This window comes from Cavia porcellus, unplaced genomic scaffold (assembly GCF_034190915.1).
Source record: "Cavia porcellus strain 051 isolate PalLab524CR breed Dunkin Hartley unplaced genomic scaffold, mCavPor4.1 scaffold_18, whole genome shotgun sequence".
Lineage (NCBI taxonomy): Eukaryota > Metazoa > Chordata > Mammalia > Rodentia > Caviidae > Cavia > Cavia porcellus.
The window spans coordinates 20729945-20736474 of NW_026947501.1; the positions used below are offsets into that span (position 1 = coordinate 20729945).

General features: G+C 34.6%; 1 pseudogene; it reads right to left on the reverse strand.

The window, feature by feature from the left end:
* Window positions 1–2437: 2437 nt before the first annotated feature.
* LOC111756556 (protein SET-like) lies at window positions 2438–6203 on the reverse strand (annotated as a pseudogene).
* Between the last annotated feature and the right edge of the window lie 327 nt (window positions 6204–6530).

Consider the following 6530-nt stretch of genomic DNA (forward strand, 5'->3'; position numbering starts at 1 on the left):
CTTAGTGTTATATCAAAACAGAACAAAGCTAGAAATCAACAACAAGAAAGCCAAAAGGAATCACAGAAACTACTCAAATATATGGAGATTAAATAGTGCATTTTTGAATCATCATAAATCATAGAAAAAATCTGTAAAATTACAAAGTGAGTTGCATCAAATAATAATAGAAGTGCAATATTGCCAGGCATAGTGGTGCATGCTTGAAACCTAGCTCTCTGGAGGCTGATGCAGGAAGATCACCACAAGCTTGAGGTCAGCCAGGGCTGCATAGTGAGATAAAGACCAGCCTGAGCTACATAGCAAGACCCTGTCTTAATAAGAAAAAACAAAGTGCAACATACCTACGGGGAACAGGTAAAGCAGTAATTTTTTTCTTATGCGTGTACACATTTAGTATTATTGGAGTGAAGCAACTTGTATACTTTTAAATTTTAATTAATTTTTTAGTATATGTTTATAGTGTATAATGTTGTAGTCCTTGTGAGGAATTGATACATGTACATAATACATCTTACTTCCTGTTTCCATCCCCTTTCCTCCCTTCCCTTCCCTACTTGATCATTTTTTGATCCTCTTCCCATTTGAGAGTTACCTTCCTCCTCATTATTTTGGTCTTCACTTATAGATTGGTTTTCCCATATAAGAGAAATCATGTGATATTTAAGCTTGTGGATGTGATTCATTTCACTTAATATTATGGTCTTAAGGAGCATCCATTATCCTACAAATCATTCAACGTTTTCTTTATTTATGGTAGAGTATTAGTCTACTGTGGGGAAATATCACATTTTCTTCATCCATTCATTATTAATGGATACATAGACTGCTTCCCAGATTTAACTATTATGAATTGTGCTGTATAAACACATGTATGCACATATCACTGTAATATGATGTCTTTAACCTTTTCAGAAATATAACTAAAAGTGGAATAGTTGGGTCAAATGAAATTACTTCTTTTAGTTTTTTTGAGTCTCTCCATACAGAATTCCACAGTGGCTGTACTAGTTCACAATCTTACTAACAATGCAGGTGAACTCCTTTTTCTCTGCAGCCTCATGAGCATCTGCTTTTATTTGTATTTTGCTAATGACCATTCTTTCCAGGTAAGATGGAATTCCAGGTTTTTTTAAAAGACACATTCAACTATTTGGTGTTGCAAAGGGGCCAAAAACATACATCAGAGGAAAGATAGACTCCTTAATAAACGGTGTTGTGGAAACTGGTTATCCACAGACAAAAGACTGAATCTATACCCATGTACTAAACTAAAATCAAAATGGACCAAAGAACTAAATGTTAAAAGAGAAACACTTAATCTGTGGGAAAATAAAATAGGTAAAACTTTTGAGATTACACACGTAGGCAAAGACTTTCTGAACAGAATCCTGGTTGCACAGATGATAGTACCAAGATCAACAAATAGGATAATATCAATTTAAAATCATCTTCACAACCAACAGAGTGAAAAAGATAACCTATAGAATGAGAAAAATTTTACCAGCTCTTCCTCAGGGAGAAGACTAATATCTGAAATATATAAAGAACTTGAAAAATGTATATCCCACTTGTGGGAAGAGAAATGAATAGACACTTTACAGAAGTTAGACAGTAAATACATGAAGAAGTTTTAACATCACTGGCCAGTAGACAAGTGCATTTCTGTACTTTTGACACCTAAAAGTGATCATCTTTTGCTTTTCCAGTGAAAATAGAATCTAAAAATAAATGAACAAAATTAGAAAAAGAGAATGTCAATTCTGGATAAGATCCTATAGATTCTATAGATTTTCCCACCGAGTAGGAGGGCTTACTTTACCATTAGTAGAGATTTTATTTTCAAAAGTATCATCTTAAACTGCAAGAATGTTAATTAAACATCATACTTAAACATGCCAAAGGAAAAGCCATGTTGTCAAAAATGTCACCATCTAAACATATCAAGCCCACCTTTTGTGATCTTCTATGTACCCATTTAAAAGATTTTTTAAGAGAAAGTAGAAAAATATACATTGGTGAGTGCTAACTCTCCACATTCACATGGAGACACCGGATAACCTCTAAGCCCGCTATACAGAGAAAGAAAGAAAAAGTCAAAATCCATGGACTGCAATGGAGCAGTCTCGTACCCTCCAACTTCTAGAAGGTGAAGGAAACGGAAGCTTTTCTTTTTTCCCAGAGCACAGTGGTGCTGATCCAAAAAGGTTTTGTTGAGACAGGAAGTGATAAAACAGGTTTAGAGTAGAAACTTGTAGAGATTCTTTTCCCACTGTATTCTGTTCAAGTTATTTGCTCACAAAATATATTAAGAACCATGGTATTTGGAAAAAAGAGACCTCAAGAACAGGGTGATTAAACTCAAGAGGATGGGAAAAAAAAAAGAAACAAGAGAAGGAGAAAGAAAAAGAGAAGGGTTGAGTCCATCAGTGGTCAGTTATTTATGTCCTTTGTCCTCTCCTTCTCCCTCATCATCGTCGGCTTCACCTTTTCATCCTTCATCCTTATCCGCTCCCTCAAGCCCTTCCAATTCTTCTCCTTCTTTCTCCTCCTCCTCCCGCTCTTCTTCTGTCTCCTCCTCCTTCTTCCTGTTCCCCACTCCCTCCCCCATCTCCACCCCTTCCTTTCTCTTTTTTCTCTTCTTTTTCTTCTTTTTCCTCTTCTCCTCCTCCTCTTCTTCCTCCTCCTCCTCCTTTCCTTTCCTCATCATCCATACCTGGAACCAGGTTGTACCTCAGTATATTTATCCTCTTTGATGACATCTTCTTGTTAATCTTCACCTACATCAGAACTGTCAGTAAACCAGATAACGAGCCTCTCTGGTTCTTCAACCTGCCTCTTCCTACTGGGTTTATTCTGCATTTGACTTGACCAAATCTTTTCCAGATTCCTGTTTGATTTCAATAGACTGAAATCTCACTCTCATTTGGATAAAAGAGATTGTAGAGAACTTTATTTTGCTTGTTTTGTTTTAAGACACCATCTCACTATGGAGTCCAGGCTGGCCTTAAACTCACAGCAATCCTCCTGCCTCAGCCTCTTCAGTGCTGGGATTTCAGGCATGTGCCACTCAGTTTCATCTGAGAACTTTATTTTCAATGTAAGGATTTTCATCAAAATAAAAGTCTATTCTATAATCCTGACTTTATTTCTTCAAATTCTGTTATGTCAACTTTGGTCAAATAATACAGGGCCTCTTTATTTTGCTCCCAAAGCAATTGAGCCACTTGCTTATTTGATATCATTTTTTAAAAAATGGTTGGTATAATTTGTTATAGTTCTCTACTTTTAATTGACTAGATCATTAAGTTTGTCTATTTCATTTCATACTTCATCAATATGTTCAGTTGTTCTTGTTCCTCCATCAGGCCACTTCAGTGTGGCTGCTCTATCTGCTGATCTTGGGACCACAAGTTTGATGAGTTTCTTCACTGAATGTATGGACCAGAACTAGCATTTGGGGGCCATGATCTGAGGAAAGCCCATGAACTGGCCTCAATGACATCTCAGGCACAGGAAGCAGCTCAGAAATTGTAAAGCACTTCTAAAAGAGAAATATGTACCTGTGAATGTACACATTAAAAGAATAGAATGATTGTATATAAGTAATCTAATGTGTCTCAAGGTCCTAGAAAAACAAGGACAGTTAAAATCTGAAACTTGTAGTTGGAAAGGAATCAGAGCAGAAATTAATGGGACCAAAAATATCATAAAGATATCATAAAAATATCAAAAAGATACCATAAAGATAAAAATATCATAAACATAAGTGAATCAAAGACTAAAAGATAAACAAGATTCGTAAACGCTTAGCCAAACTTGCTCCTAAAAAGAAAGAAAAAAAGCCCTTCATCAATGCAATTAGAAGTGAAAATTAAATCAGAACTGACACCACCAAAATTCATAGAATTAGAAAAAACTACTTCAAGAAACTGAAGAAGCTAAAAGAAATGGAAAAACTTCGAGACACACATGAATTACCAAAATTGAACCAAGAAGGTACAAAGACCCTGAATAACAATGAAATAGAAATAATAAACAGTATTAACTAAGAAAGGTACCGACACTGATAAATTCATCACAGCATTTTTACCAGGACTTCAGGAAAGATCTAGTGATGAAACTCTTAAAAGTCTTCCAAAAAAATTGAAAGAGACTCATACCTGAAAGCTACTAGTTCCCTGATACTAAAACCAACAAAGATTTAACAAAAAAAGAAAAAGAAAGAAAGAAAGAGAGAAACAAGAAGAGGAAGAGGAAAAGAAAGGAAGAAAAGAAAAATAGAGGTCAATCTCCTTAATAAACATAGATTCCAAAATTCTGAGCAAGAGACTGGCAAACAGAATGCAACAAATTATTAAAGCCATGAACATCTCAGGGATGAAAGCATGGTTCAAAATACATAAATCAATAAACACAAAACATCACATAAACAAAATTAAGGACAAAGATCACATGATTAACTCAGTGGGAGAAAATGTTTTGATAATATCCAACATCAATTCATGATTAAGAAATAAAACCAACAGAAAATAGGTACAGAAGAACCTTACATCAAACTGATAAAATCAACTTATGGAAAATCCACAGCCAAATCATACTAAATTGGGAAGTTCTGTCATCATTTCCTTTAAAATTGGAAACAAGACAAGGATGCCCACTCTCACCACTGTTATTTAATATAGTACGACTTGAAAATTTAGCCACAGGGATTAGGCAGGAGAAAGAAATAAAAGTAAGCTATATAGGATGAGAAGAAGTGAAATTGTTGTTATTCAGAAGTAACATGATCCTTTACAGAGATGTTTCAAAAACAACTCTTAAGAGTTAATAATATAATTTAGTAAAGTAACAGGATATAAAATCAACACAGAAATATCAACAGTTCTCACATACCAAAAATGAGTTCACCAAGAAAGAAACCAACAAATCAATTAAATTCACTGTGACTTGAAAAAAATTAAGTATCTAGGAATTAACCTAACCATGGGTATGAAAATCCTGTATAAAGAAAACTACAGGATACTGAAAAAAGAGACTGAAGAGGACATTAGAAAAAGGAAAGATATCCTTGATTCCTGGATAGGCAGAGCCAATGTTATCAAAATGGCTATATTAACAAAAGAGCTACATAGATTTAATATAGTACTGATCAAAACGCTGATAGCATTCATCACAAAAATAGAAAAACCAACCTGAAAGTTTATGTGGAACCAGAAGAGACTCAGAACGCCAATCTTGAGTAGCAAGAGTTAAACAAGAGACATCACAATTCTGCATTTCAAGTACTACTACAAATTTACTGTGATAAAAAGAACATAGAGGTGCCACAACAGAAGACATGAGAGTCAGGGAATGTACAAACTACCCAAACCCTTGCTCTTCAACAATGGTGCCCCAAACCAAACCAAAGCAAACTAAACCAAATCAAACCAAAACAAAACACCTCTGGGCAAAAGACAGTCTTTATTGAATGGTTTTGGAAAAACTGGATATTCACATGAAGAAAAATAAATGTAGATCTCTATCTCTTACCATGTACAAAAACAAATCAAAATGGATCAAAACCCTACATGCTGAACCAAAAACACTTATTGTGTTAGAAGACAAAATAGACAAAATTCTTAAACATGTAGCCAGAGGCAAGGGCTTTCTGAATAAAACCCAATTGCATAAAAGTCTCATTAATAATCAAAACCTTGAATTATATCAAATTAAAAAACTTTTGCAAAGCAAAGGAAGCAACCAACAGAGGGAACCAATAATCTACAGAATGAGATTTTTCCCCCCAGCTATTCCCAGACAGAGGAATATCTAAAATACATAAAGAAAAAAAGATGGTCTCACCAAAATAACAGGTCCAATAAAACCTGGACAACTGAAATGAATAGACACTTCTCAAAAGAAGAAGTATACATGATCAATAAGTATGTGAAAAACGTTTGCATCTTTGCTCAATAGAGAAATGCAAACCACAACTACACCAAGATTCCATTTTACTACAGAAAGAAGGGCTATCTTTAAGAACTCAAAAAACAAAACGATCCTAGAGCTTGTAAGGAAAAAGGAACTCTCTACATTGTCGATGGGAATTCAAATTAGTACAACCACTGTGGAAATCAGTGTGAGGACTCCTGAAAAAGCAAAGCAGAATTTCCATTTGACTCACCTATGTCTCTTTGGGAACTTCCCAAAACAGCCATTATGTTACAGTGATGCATGCATATTCAGGTTTATAGCAGCACAATTCATAATAGCTAAATCTTCAAAGTGATCTACACACTCATCAACAGATAAGTGGATAAAGAAAATGATAACTTTTTCTATCTCTCTTTCTATATATAGAGTATACTCTGCCATTAAGAAGGATAAATTTGAATCATTTGTAGGAAAATGGAGATCATAATTCTAAAAGAAATAAAACACTGAAGGTTAAGTGATATGGATTCTCTTATATGAGAAATCCAAAGTATAAATAAAGAGAAAAATAGACAGAATGAAGGAAACAGGGTGGGGTAAGACTTCATAGA